Raw genomic sequence first — 14,845 nt, forward strand, 5'->3', positions numbered from 1 at the left:
GTGTGAGATGGTATCTCATTGTGGTTTTGATTTTCATTTCTCTGATGGCCAGTGATGATGAGCATTTTTTCATGTGTCTGTTGGCTGTATGCAGTTCTTTTTCCTTGTTTTATTGTGAAAAATTTCAAATACACAGAAGAGTTGAAAGAACAATACAATGAATACTTGCATACCCAGCACCTAGATTCAATTGTTAACATGAAAACTTTTTTAATAAGGGAAATTACCTCTTTTAATTCAAAAGCATCTTATAAAATAATAGTAATATCAATACATTGTTATTTGCTGTTGGATAGTCTTATCAAAATATTATTTGTTTTCATATTTTCCCACATTATTTACTTAGTCAAAACATTAAAATATGTGATTGATGGTAGCTCACTGTTTTACTAACTCTGTATATTTTCACATTAAAATATTACATTCTAGTTAATAGCAGTGCATCAACATAGAAAGTGACTAAAGTAAGCAACAGGGCACGTCTAAAAGAAGAGTGCCTGTTAAGAATGCTTTTCAAAATCTCATTATGTAAGGTTCAATACATGTTTAATAGAATTGTAATTCTTGATGCAGATGTGATTTGATCTACAGACACATGCTTTCTATCTTCCTAACATTTACTTTGCAATATTGGATAGATAAGTATTCACTTTCTACATTATTAAGCATATGTAAATGCTATTCACAGCTGTGCCCAGTAGCACACAGTGATTACCTCTTTTTTTCTGCATATTTGCTTTTTCTCTAGAGATTATAGTTGTCTTAATTTTTTACTTGTTGAAACTTCTTTGTACATTTTTTAACAATTCAGACCCAAGGTCTCTCCAAAGTTTGTAAATACCTCATCAATACATTTCAGCACATTAATTATTGTATCAATATGATTATTTTGAAACAATCTCTCCTGAACCCCCTGACTTTGCATATCTTGGCTGATTAGCTTTTTTTGTGACTAAATGATCCTCTGGGGCAAGAATTGTATTTTGATGTCTTTGAAGTTCTCACTGCCAGTATAGTGATTTGCATATTGTCAACTTTCAGTAAACTACTCAACAAATGATGCCCCTACTGCAAGAGGAAAGCAAATGGAGAAGCAGCTATGGGATTGAACCACTTACTCCAGAACATTCCAGTCAACTGACTACAGAAAGCTTTTATTACCTCTGGCCTTTAGTATCAAGAGAGCCTAGATCTGTGATTTTTGCCTCTTGAATCTGTGCAAACAACTGGCAGCTCCACTCATTTAATTGACCTGTTACTTGGGTATAACATAGCTACTGTGCATGACATACTCGTTTGAATTGGCAACTAGAAAATCATTCAATATCCTTCTTAGTCTATGAGTCTTCTACTTTACATAAATAGTTAATGAGAGAAGAACACCTAAGTACCATTTTATTATTATGACCTGCAGAGCACATTTCAATATCTCTGAAAGTTACCAATGCAGGAAGGCTTTGATCTTCCAAAATCAAGGGAGACAATCTTGTTTCTTTCAACACAATTGGAAACCACACCACAAGTCAAATGTACTAACACCTGAGAAATGCAATTATATGATTATTTGACAAACTTTATGTTTGTTTCTTTCATCCTAACCATGGAAATGGCATGTTTACAATATAAGTAGTACAATGGAAAAGCAAAGAGCAGATAGAATCTAAAATATGGAGACTCAACCCTAAGACTTAGTTATGAAAGCCTGGCATACTTCTCTGAGTCTCTATTATTTCATATAAAAAATAACAATAATACTAACTCTAACTTCCAAGATTTCTTTGACCATATGAAAGACAAAGAGTATTATAGCAATTTGTAAATCTTGGCGCACATTGAAAATGAAATACACTGTCATCAGATATTTCAGATAGAACTATGGTATAAATATTTACAACGTACGTGAGAAAATAATAAAAGATCATAGACAATGAAATACTGTAAAGTGTCAGGGAACAGCCATGGTTTAAAAGCATGAGATCTGGAGATAATCTACCCTGGTTCAAATCCCAGCTCTAATATATACTGGCTGAGTGATTATAGATAATTTGCCTATCCTTACTTTTATCCATTTTTCTGTAAATTTGAAATATTAATAGTATCCATCCCACAAGGTTGTAAGTCAAATAAATGTGTAAAGCATGTAGCTCGATGCCTAGTGTATGAATATGATGCCATACCTTTTCTAATTATGATTTCATAAATTAAGCATAACCTTGAACTTGGATAAATTTTTAGCTAATTTAGAGCAGAAACGATATTACTTGTTGTCTTATTTCCTCTTTGTTTGTAATCATACAGTAAAGATTAGACATTTTTAATTGTTATTGCTAAACAACAGTATTCGAGTTCAATTTACCTTAATCCTTCTGTCTAAATCTAGACTATTCTGTGGGACTATTTCACAGTTGTAGGGAAATATGCAGTTATTTTATTAAAACCACTGATATCACATTATAACATCAGAATTTTAAGCCAAAATTAAACTTTAGGGAAGATTTAATCTAAAAACCTCAATTTTCAGATGGAAAACTGAAGCACAGAGCGTGCATTTATTTGATTAAGATCACTTGTTAGTGGCAGAGTTTACAGTAGAATCCAGGGCTTTTGACACAGATTGCTGCTTTCTGGATACCTTCAGTTATCTCCAAAGGTGTACTAGAAACAAATGATTTTCCATATTGTTAGAATTACTAGTATACATAGCTGCCTTAGCATGGGCCTTTTATGCACATTCTTCTCAATGAACTTACTCACTAGAATATAAAAGAATATTTCAAATAAGTATACATATATACAAGCATATGAATACACAAATTTATGTATTATATGTGTGCATATTGGAAGATAGGCACATTTTTCAACAGTTATCTGTAGTCACTTACTGGAAGTAGAGATGCCTTGAGAAATTGAAACAATAACTCATAATGTATTTTCAATTAGCTGATGCAACTTCTTTTTATGTTGAAGCTTGAAATACCAGCTAAATTCACTTACACTTGCTTCAGTTTTGAAATATTACAATCCCATCTGAAATAGGGCTACAAAAATAACTGGCTTTGTATTTACTCTGCAATCTATTGTTTCCTTCAAAGAGGTCTTTTTAGCATCGCTCCTGTAAAAAATAATAAAATTAGGCAGAAAAAAGAGAGGCGATTGAAATACAATAACCTGTAAATAACTTCCACAGCTTCTCAGAAATAAGTAATTTCTATCTAGAAGAAAGGATCCATAAAAACTCAAAGCAGGGCAGGCACGGTGGCTCCTGCCTGTAATCCCAGCACTTGGAGAGGCCGAGGCAGGCAGATCACTTGAGGTCAGGCCAACATGGTGAAACCCTGTCTCTACTGAAAATACAGAAATTATCCAGGTGTGGTGGCGCACGCCTGTAATCCCAGCTACTTGGGAGACTAAGGCAGGAGAACTGCTTGAGTCTGGGAGGTGGAGGTTGTAGTGAGCAGAGATCGTGCCTCTGCACTCTAGCCTGGGCAACAGAGTGAGACCCTGTCTCAAAAAAAAGAAAAGAAAAGAAAAAGCATTTCTGTCTAAATCATGAGTTTCCCTGTGTGATTCGAAAGATGGCAGGTTTATCCATACATAGGATATAATGAACCAGGACAATCGTCCCAGCACAGTCCTGGGGGGACCTCATGCCTGCTACTGCTGCTAAGGTAGATGAGTAGAGACTGAGGAAACCAACCAGTGAGGAGAATAACATCTCAACCAGCTCATTCTGCCATCAAGGAAGCTTTCTGGTGTTTATTTTAATCTGATTTTACATGGATCCCATGCTGTGGCAACTTGAAGGCAGAGAAAAACAAGATAATCTGTCCTGAGCTCTGTATGTCCCGATGGCATTTTTAAAATATTTGAAATCCCATTTTAAAAGTGCTGAAAAGTAGAGTTCACTGATAAGAAATGAATATGATGTTGTATCTTTTCTAACTATAATTTTATAAATTAGCATAACATTGAGCTGGGATTAAATTTTACACAAATCTAGAGCAGGAACTATACTACTTTTTAATCTTCTTTACTGACTCATTGTCTTGCTCATGAGGACCCTCAGTAAACTGGAACACAACCTCAACCCAGTGCTTTTTCTGCTCAGCGTGGACTGCCTCCTGGATTCACTAATGTGTGTTCTCTCCTAAGCCGTCATGCACATTGTCCTTTATGCCTTCAACATATTATTCTTTTTGTCATAAATCTGGCTTGAGTGCAGCTAATAAGCAAAGCATTCAGTCTCTCAGTGGCTGTGGCTCTGTTTAAGAAAGTATATTTCTTTATTTTCAATATATAATGTTTTTTTAATAGAAGTTCCTTTACTTAGCCTATTTCTCAAAGGATAATTTTACACCTGTTGAAAGAAAACCAGGAATACAAAGGCCCTATTTTTTAATTATACTTTATATTATAGAGAATTCTAAGCATATACAAAAGGAGACAGAATTCTGTAACTCATCATCATGTACCATCATTCAACCTCAGCAATTATGAATTCAAGATAAATCTTGATGCATCTATTGTATATTCCTTACTTCCTCGCCCTCCTGCCATTATTGTGAAGCAAAATATTATGATGTATTTCAAAATTGTTTGTGTATTTGTTTTCTGAGACAAGGTCTCACTCTGTCACCCAGGCTGGAGTGCGGAGATACAATCATGCCTCACTGTAATCTCAAATTCCTGGGCTCAAGCGATCCTCCTACCTCTCTCCTGAGTAGTTATGACGACAGGCACACACCACCATGCCCAACTAATTTTTTATTTTTTTATAGAGACAGGGTTTTGCTACGTTGCCCAGGCTAGTCTTGAAATCCTGGCCTGAAGTGATTCTCCCAAAATGGCTTCCCAAACCACTGCTATTACAGGTATGAGCTACCAAGCTCGGCCTAAAGACACTTTTAAAACATACGTAACCTTACTGTTATCATTAGAGACTTACTATTAAAATAAGAGTTTCTTAATACTATCAAATATCCAGTCAATGAAAACCTCTACTTCTAGCTACAACAAAGTAGCTTGTAAGAGAACAAGACAGCTCCAAGAACTAGAAAAGATGGATGAGACACAACTCTGATGCTTGAAGATGTTTTTGAGGCAGGAAGGATTTGAAATGTCAAGATCCTAGGGGGAAGGAAGCTTGAAACTTTTTATTTGTTATTTCTTTTGCAGCACTTGCCATTTCTTCAGCTTCAAAAGTGAGAGGTTGAGAAGCTAGGGAGTGTGCCCCTATTAAGAGTCAAAAGAAGCCAGTACAGATTGGCATCTGGAGAGAGAAGAGCTAGAGTTTAGCCTGACTAAGACAAGCAGGGCTTGAGAAGCTAAAATCCCTGACTAAAGAAGGTCACAAGAAAATGACCCCAACACTCTGCTGATTTTCCACGTGAGGTAATTACCACATCTTTAGATGTGTAGTAAAAAAAGAAAACAAAACAAAACAAGAGCTCAAACAAAACGCAGCTAAAAGCAGAGCTTTCGGTGCTTGGGAGACAAAAAAAGCTGGGGTCCAGGGTTTTACCAGACCCTGATAAACAATCTAGGCTCTCAATCAGAACCTCAGAGGGTTACACTCTAACAGGGGATAAATCACAGGTAAACTGATTAGATTGGGGTGATCTGTCTGTATTTAGCCAGAGCATAGACTGTCTCTTCTCTAATGAAAGAATATCTATAATTCTTCATGCACAATATCAAGTAGTCAATTAGAAATTACCAGGCAAGCTAGAAACGACGAAAACCAAAAAAGAAAAAGGATCACAGGTGTTTCAAACATTGGTGTTACTAAAAACAGTCTTTTAAAATAATCATGATCAACATGTTCAGGGATATATACAACAAAAAGGAAAGTTTAATCAGGGAACTGAAATCTGTTTCCTCAGAAGAAGAATTATATATTTCCGAACTGATAAATGCAATAATGAAAATTAACATCCAGTTGTATTCAGATTTGTCTTAAAAATATTTTATATTTTGGAAGTTTTAAAAAATAATTTTAAATGAGATTTAAATAAAGTCATGTATTTTGCTTGGTTGATATATCTCCCAAGTGTCTTTTAAATTACAGGTTTAAAGCTGCCTCACCACAAAACAGTAAGTATGTGAGGTGATGCTTGTGTTAATTAGCTTGATTGAGTCATTCCACAAAACATCATGTTGTACAACACCAATATATACAATTTTTACTTGTTAATTAAAAAATTATAATTAAAAAAAAATAAAAGAATGTAGGTTTCAACCTGTAGTTTTCTTTTCATTTATTTGCTTTTTCTTTAGAGTTTCTTTATAAAGCCAGGTTATTTGTCCTGTAGTTTCTACACTTTGAATTTTACTGCCTGTTTTCCTACAGTGTACTGAGCATATTCCTCAATTCATATTGCTTATTGTGTATTTGTAGTTAGATATGGATGCTTCATGAGATTCAGGTTCAATTTCCTCAGTGAGTACTTTACAGGCTGTGACATGTGCTCCCCCCAGGAGGTCAATAAGAAGAAATAATCTTTCATTTTATGACGTTAGCAGCCATTAGTGACTATTGCCTAGATCCATTATTTCATTAGGAGTCACAAAGGGGTGATATTCTAATTTTATCATTTCTTCACCATTTATTAACTGAAATGCTTCTATAATTCCTCTCACCACTATTTGGCCACCACTCCAAGAGACAGTTCATATAGAAAAGACAGAATAAAATTGTGATTCTTTTATTTACAGCTTTTCAAAATATAATAGTTGGTTCACTAGCATCCTACAACAGTAATGGCTTATACTTTTAAGTATCATTATGGATTCGTGGATTAAAAAACATTGGTGTCTAACCTATTTATTTATAACCCACTTTGATGCTCAGAATTAATGAATTATTGGAAGCCTATTTATGTTGGCTCCTGAGCCCTTTTGATAGAATCTTAGCTGTCTTTGATAGTTTCCCTGGCCACATGTTTTTAGCCTGAATCATTTTTAAGGAAATAGAGGCATTATTAGAACATATGGATGTAGGTATTTCTGTGTATATACATACACACGTATTTGTATATATCTAATGGAAACATCATCTAGGTATGTCACAGTTGCCACTGAAAGCAAATGAAGAAAGACATAAAATTAAAGAATAGATTATATCCCTCACTTATACACAAGGCCATTGAGGAGAGACTCTCCGTCAACTACCTGTCCTTTCCTCTACCTACCATATATTTTGTGGCATAGTTATATTTACCATAGAACAATGAGGAAAAGTGCCCACATTATTTCTTCTTTGAGGATAAAGAATAAAGTGTCTTAAAATGTAGTGAAAATTCTATGTTTAAGCTTTTGTGTCATGTGTTCGAGTTTTAGTTTATATAAGAAAAATTGATGTGGGTATAGGGAAGTAGGAAGACTGGAAACAAAACAGAATTTCTGAAGTAGATTATAGCCTTGTCTTGTCTCTTAAGGAAAAAAAAAAAAGTTGCTTTCTTGGGTGCTTAAGGTTGGTGTGGAAATGAACTATCTGAAAAGAGATGAGAAATTGGATGATTTTCAGGCATATAGTTCTGTCAAAACTTCTAATTTCCTATGATGAGTTCAACAGGAATAAAATCACTGTAATTTCTTATTGTTTTTCATGCTAACCCTGGATAATTGGCATCCTATTGTTTGTACAGGACAAAATATTACAGGAAGAACACCATGTGACTTGGGTACCTCTAGATTCTCATGGGAACATGAAGATTCTTAGCGAGAGAGGGAAAATATACAAACAGCATAACCACAAGCTCACTAATGGGCATTCTCTGCTTAAAAGTGGGAATTGAGGGAACTTTACATGCTTGATTTATTTTTTCAAAAACATTTAGTTTTCAAAAGTAAAGCAGGGAAATTGGAATATTTATTACAATTCTTTTTGTTTGTTTGTTTTTTGTTTGTTTGTTTTTTGCCTTGATATATGAGGCTATACTGTTCACAGCAAAGTGTAATTGAAGCTATGTGCTTTGTAATCTGTTCTGATGTAGTTTTGTATATTCATCTTGCTCAGGTAGACTTTCTCAATTATTTGTGGTTGTGAGGGTTAATGATAGTACATTTATTAAGTATTTATTAGTTTCCTCTTGCTGCTATAAAAGATTGCCACAAATTCAGTGGCTTAAAACAACTCAAGTTTGTTATCTTACAGTTCTAAAGGTAAGAAATCCACAGTGAATCTCACTGGGCTAAAATCAAGGTGTTAGCAGAATTGCATTCCTTCTGGAGGTCCTAAGAGAGAATCCAGTTCTTGCCTTTTCCAACTTCTAGATGCTACCTGAGCTCCTTAGCTTATGGTCCTGCCACAGTACAACTTCTGCTTCCCTAGTAATATTTCTTCCCCTGTGATGTATTTCAGATTCCAGGGGTCAAGGTGTGGACATCTTTGGCAGGGGTCATTATTCTGCCTATCAAAAAAGTGCTTAATATGAACTGAGCACTCTTCTAAATTATTTTATTAATTTAGCTAATCTGTCAACCACAGATTAGGTAGTATATTACGTAATATATTTTCCATTTAAAAGATGAGGAGACTGAGGTACAAAAAGTTGAAATTCTAGAAAGTGGTGGAGCTGATATGTATACCTCCCAGGCTCAAGTACCCAATCCTTAGCCTTAGACCATACTGCCCCCTTGAAAATAAAAATAGCATAGAAAATTAGAAGACAAAGACATCCCCAAACCTCATTTTAATCAGTAATGTCATATATTCCAAGTATAGCTTTTGCAAGACCTAAGACTGGAAGTAGCATTTGCTGTTTTGATTCTCAATTACTCAGCAGTTAGTTATTGATTGCAAGAATTGCGATAAATGTTGAGAATTCACAAAGTCCCTGCCTTTAAGGATCTGCTTAGAAAAATAAAATCAAAACATTTAAAAACCATTAGAACACATTACAAAAGTATATGCACTCAAATGCTAAGTGGAATGACACCTTTTTTTTAGTGGAGTTCAAGAGACAAATTCAGGCACCATCAGTGCTTAAATTCAAGTTCTTCAAAAAAAGAGAAATATGAGAATCAGCCAGGTGCATGGGCAAACTCTAGACCACATTTCCATGTGTGGGTAGCTGTTATGTTTATTCATTCTTAACCTTCATTACAATGGGAGTTATTTCATAATCAAATTACAGTAGTCCCCCCTATCCTCGTGGAGACCTTCCAAGACAGCAGATAGTACTAAACCCAATGGCTGTCAATCAGAACACGTTTCTGTTCACTTTCCACCTAACACTTTAATGCCTTTTCCATCTTAACTAAGCACTTATTATGCACTGTGGCTGTAATTTTTGTAGTTTGTTGTGTGACAGCAAAACTGGCACAAATTACTTTTTCACTCTTTGCAATTTCATGGATAGAAAATTTCTTCCTACCATAGATCTTAGCAACCTCAAAATAATTTTTTTCCCTCTCCTTATTAAGTCCAGAACTATCATCTTTTCACTTAAAGGAAGCACTTTCTCTTTGGTATACCCGAAACACCATCATCACTACTCTGTAATTTGGTGTTATTATTAAGTAAAATTATGGTTACTTGAACACAAGCACTGTGATACTGTAACAGTCAATCTGATCACTCATATGGCTACCAAGTGATTCATGGGCAAGGAGTATTTACAGCCCGGAGATGCTTTACAAATGTATGGACACGCACCAGGATGATGAGAGATTCCATCAGACTATTCCAAATGACGTGTGTCTTAAAACTTATAAGTTGTTTACTTATGAAATGTTAAATGTAATATTTTTAGATTGTGGTTGACTGTGAGTAACTGAAACCATGGAAAGTGAAACTACAAGTAAAAGAGCACTACCATAGGGAATTTTGGTAAAAATTAAAGGGGTACAAGTGCAATTTGGTTATGTGCATATATTGCTAAGTGGTGAAATCTTGGCTTTTAATGTATTTATCACCCAACTAATGTAACTTGTACCTGTTAAGTAATTTCTCATCATCCTCCCTACTTCTGCCCACCAACCCCTCTAAGTCTCTAGTGTCTAACATTGCACACTTTTTGTCCATATGTACATATTATTTAGCTCCCCTCTATGAGTGAGAACATGTAGTACTTGACTGCATTTCTGAGTTGTTTCACTTAAGATGATGGCCTCCAGTTCCATCCATGTTGCTGCAAAAGACATGATTTCATTCTTTTTATGGCTGAATAGTATTCCATGGTGGATTGATCTATCTATCTATCTATCTATCTATCTATCTATCTATCTATCTATCTATCACATTTTCTTTATCCATTCTTCCACTGATGGGCATTTAGGTTGTTTCCATATCTTTGGTATTGTGCATACTGCTGCTATAAGCATAAGAGTGCAGGTATATTTTTGACATAATGATTTATTTTCCTTTGGATGGATATGCAGTAGTGGGATTGTTAGATGGAATGATAGTTATATTTTTAGTTCTTTGGACATCTCCATACTGTTTTCCAAAGAGGTTGCACTAATTTACATTCTAATCAATAGTATGTAAGTGTTCCCTTTTCTCAACATCCTTGCCAATATCTGTTTTTTGACCTCTTAATAATTGCCATTCTGACTGGTGTAAGATGATATCTCATTGTGATTTTAATTTGCACTTCTCTGATGGTCAGTGATATGGTTTGAATGTTTGTGCCCTCCAAAATTCATGGTTAAATGTGATCTCCAATATCGAGGGTGGGCCTGGTGGATGAACATCTTGGTGCTTTCCTCATGACAATGAATGACTTCTCTCTCATGTTTCACTCAAGAGCTGTTTATTCAAAGGAACTTGGTGCCTCTTCCTCTCTCTCTTGCTCCTTCTCTTGACTTGTGACTCACCAGCTCCCGCTTCACCTTCTGCCATGAGTGGAAGCTTCCTGAGGTCTTACCAGAAGCCAAGCAGACACTAGTGCCCTGCTTGTGCAGCCTACAGTACCATAAGACAAGTAAAATATTTGTTTTTATAAATTATTCAGTCTCAAGAATTTCTTTATAGTAATGTGAAATGGACTAACACAATTAGTGATATTGAGCATGTTTTTATTTTTTGACCATTTATATGTTTTATTTTGAAAAATGTCTATTCATGTACTTTGCCCACTTTTTAATGGGCTTAGTTATGTCCTTTGTGTTGAATTATTTGAGTTTCTTATAAATTCTGGATACCAGTCCCCTGTCAGATGCAAAATTTGTAGATATTTTCTCCTATTCTGAAATTTGACATGTAGCGAATACATGACAGAAATGCCTTAGTTTGGATAAGTTGGTCAGTCATCTTTCTTTCCCATGGGTGGAGAAGGAAAGTGTTTGAAGCACTCTTTGATTATTTTGACTGCTTCCAGATCCAATTATTTTCAAATAAACTCCTTTCTATAATAGAATAATAGATTATCTTATCATCATTCATCAGAAAGGATTCATGGGGACAAAGAATATTGTGTCACCTCATTGAAGACCCAATATTCAAGTCATTGACAACATGAGTTTTATAGTCTACAAGTGAATGGTAAAGGAACAAATGGTAGATTATGTTATTGGGAGCTGTTCTGGAAGAGTAGAGGCTGGAGAGATTTAGATAACACTTTTGTTAATTGATCTTATCTTACAAGAGCTGAAATAATGAATATAAGGGATAATTTGTCCTGAAGTACTCAGAAATGAATTCTGTTAAACTAGGCTTAAAAGCAGATGATAGAACCTGTTCATCTACATGCCCTGAAGTATTTAGATATTCTCCATTATCATTTCTAATATTCAGTGTGACTAATGAGGGTATTAATCATGCAAATGCATTTTGGGTTTTCTTTTTGCTTTCTTTTCGGGAGGGCCTTCTTTAATTATGCAATTAACTACCTTTCATTCAATTTTACTTCAATCCATTCTTTTTGGCCTCCAGCTAAATAGCTAAATAGCGGTGAGAGACCCTGAGCTATGCCACTTGGAGAAGATTCGCTTAACCAATGCCTGCCTGAATTCCTGACCCACGACATCATGAAATATAATAAAATGATTGTTGCTATAAATCCCTAAGATTTAGAGTAATACATGGTAGATCGAAACAATAGATAACCAGAACACCGAATCTAATACTTTTCAATGAACAGGATTCTGAAAACATCCTTAATCTCTGGTGGCTAACAAAAATGATCTGTTATGCTACAGGCTAATTGCTGAAATGAATCCACTAATTTCACTGATTTAACACAGTAAAGATTTATTTCTCCTTTACATTACAGTCAAATGAAGTTCTGAAAAAGTGTCTCTGCCACACAGTCTGTTATGCACTCTAGGCTCTTTTCATCTAGTGGTTCCTTCATGTGCTAGTGCTTGAAATTCTTCATTAGACCTTCTGCATTTGGGCAGCAGGCCAGGGAACAGAGGAAGGGTAGCAGATAGTGCAGAGGACTTGACACTTAAGCCTTTGAGTAGCTTACATCACTTTTGACTCCTTTCCATTGACCAGAATATAGTCATATGCTGCACTGAACTGTGAGAGATTGGAAAAATGTGGTCTAGCTCTTTGTCCCAAATGAAAAGGAAACAGGGTTTTATGAAGATATAACAGTCTCTGCCACATATGGCTGTATTAGCATGAAATGGCATTGTCTCCTCATCTGTGAAGGTTGCCACTGTGTGAGCAAGCCGGATGCAGAGCAGAGTACTTTTTTGTGTGTGTAAAGAAATACTGCTACATTCACCAAATGCCCTGCTCCTTAAGCACTTCTTGATCCCTCGCTACAAATCTAAGAGTTATAGTCATTACAATTATTTCCTCTCCACTTTGCTACCTACTTAGATGTAAAGTCTTTAAAAAGGAGAAAAATAAAAGAACCATGTAGTTTGGTATATAATGGGAGAATAAGGTAGGACTCTGGGCCGCTCAGAAGTCAGCTGCCTGAGTTTCTATCAGAGGTCAAAGACTGTGCTTAAACCAAAGCCACTTAATGTTATCTTTCAGCTCTTTTGTTTCCCTGATTCAGCTACTCTGTCAAACCCATCAAAGCTGTGATCCTCAAATCCCTATGAGTTACGTTTATGGTTTTCTCTTTAGCCTTCAATATTGCTGTTAACCTTGGTGCGTGTGTGTGTGCACACACATGTGTCTTTATAGGTCTTTAATTAGAAGTCGAGAGAATTATGATACATAGCTGGGCTGCCACTGTAAGTGAAAATTTTCCTCAAAGTTATCCTCTTTGAAGTTTAGTTTTATTTGTTGTTGTTTATTGTTTTGTTTGTTTTTTGTTACTTCCAGTATAGGCTTTGAGTTCAGTGTAAACAAGAAGCAACTACATCATAGAATTCAGTGTTAGTGTTTCAGGAAGAACAAAATCAAAAGACAAGTTTCAGAGCAGAGACAACATCTCAGACATCACTATTTGAGGCTGGTACTATCTACCACAGAGTTTCATTGCAGCCTCAAAGTCCTCAACCCATCCCTTTGGTTAGCCACGACCTATCAGTGTGGACATGTTATACTGTGTGACGTTACTGAGCCAAAATGACCTTATTTTGCTCAAATGGTTTGCTACATTAACAAGTATTTATTAAGCATCTACTATGTAGCAAGTGGTTTGGCCTTTGCTAGAGATAAATGGTAAAGAAGAGCATACTCCACAGCACCAAGGAGTGCATAGCCTTTTGGTGAAGACAAATAACTAAAATTACACACCGAAGGAAAGGTACTGGAGAAGACATAAGCCCAGGATGCCATGGAAGCACCTGGACCAAGTATCCAACATAGTCCTGAGGATGAGCAGTGGCCTCTGGGAGGAAACAGAGACTTCATGGATACTGGGAATTAATCAAGTGAAGTGGAAAAGCAGAGTCTTCCAGGTATTCCTTAAACCCGATCTCAGCATTTGTCCCATTGTTTAGCCACGTTCCTGGGAAATTCTCTCTCCCAGGGTCTCCTGGGCCTAATTCCTCAGGTATGACATGGATGTGAGAGACATTATTATGTCACGGTGAATCACTTGTCTTTGGTTGTGGTGTTGAAATTGCAAAGGGATGACATAATCTGGCTGTGGTTCTTATTTGGGAAACCTCCAAAACGAATTTTTGCTCTTCTTTTTTCTTTTTATAGAAATCTGCTCTCCATTTTCTCCCTTGGTGAGGCATTCTGGGAGAAGTTCTTTGGTCACAGTAGACTTTCCTGAGCTATTGTAGTTTTGTCTCATAGAAGCCACCTCTACCCACCAAAGCTGGCTTTTATTTTTGACTTCACAACAAAGAGTTGAGGAGACCACAAATCATAAAACCAATTTTGTTATCTTATCCTTGTTAGTATAAAGAATGATTCTGTTATCATTTGGGAAAAGATTTCTTTTACTTTTCTTTTCTTTTCTTTTCTTTTTTTTTTTTTTGAGATGGAGTCTTGCGCTGTCGCCAGACTGGAATGCAGTGGCATGATCTCGGCTCACTGCAACCTCCGCCTCCCGGGTTCAAGTGATTCCCCCACCTCAGCCTCCCAAATAGCTGGGACTACAGGCGTGCACCACCATGCCCAGCTATTTTTTTTTTTTTTTTTTTTTTTTTGTATTTTCAGTAGAGACGGAGTTTCACCATGTTGGCCAGAATGATCTCAATTTTTTGACCTCATGAACCGCCCACCTCGGCCTCCCAAAGTGCTGGGATTACAGGCGCAAGCCACCACGCCTGGCCTGGGAACAGATTCTTTGGGGGAGTATGATTATTTTTCTAATAGTTTCCTCATGGAAATGATCCTGAGTTGTCGAGATTGGAAGAGTCAACCTCATGCAAAGACTTGGGATAATAGGCATTGCAAGGATCCCCTGCCCTCAAACTTCTTCCTTGCTCCCAGCCTCACTTTTGATTTCCCTCATTCAATATTACTGCTTTGGAG

Source organism: Mandrillus leucophaeus, unplaced genomic scaffold (assembly GCF_000951045.1).
Source record: "Mandrillus leucophaeus isolate KB7577 unplaced genomic scaffold, Mleu.le_1.0 Scaffold119, whole genome shotgun sequence".
NCBI lineage: Eukaryota > Metazoa > Chordata > Mammalia > Primates > Cercopithecidae > Mandrillus > Mandrillus leucophaeus.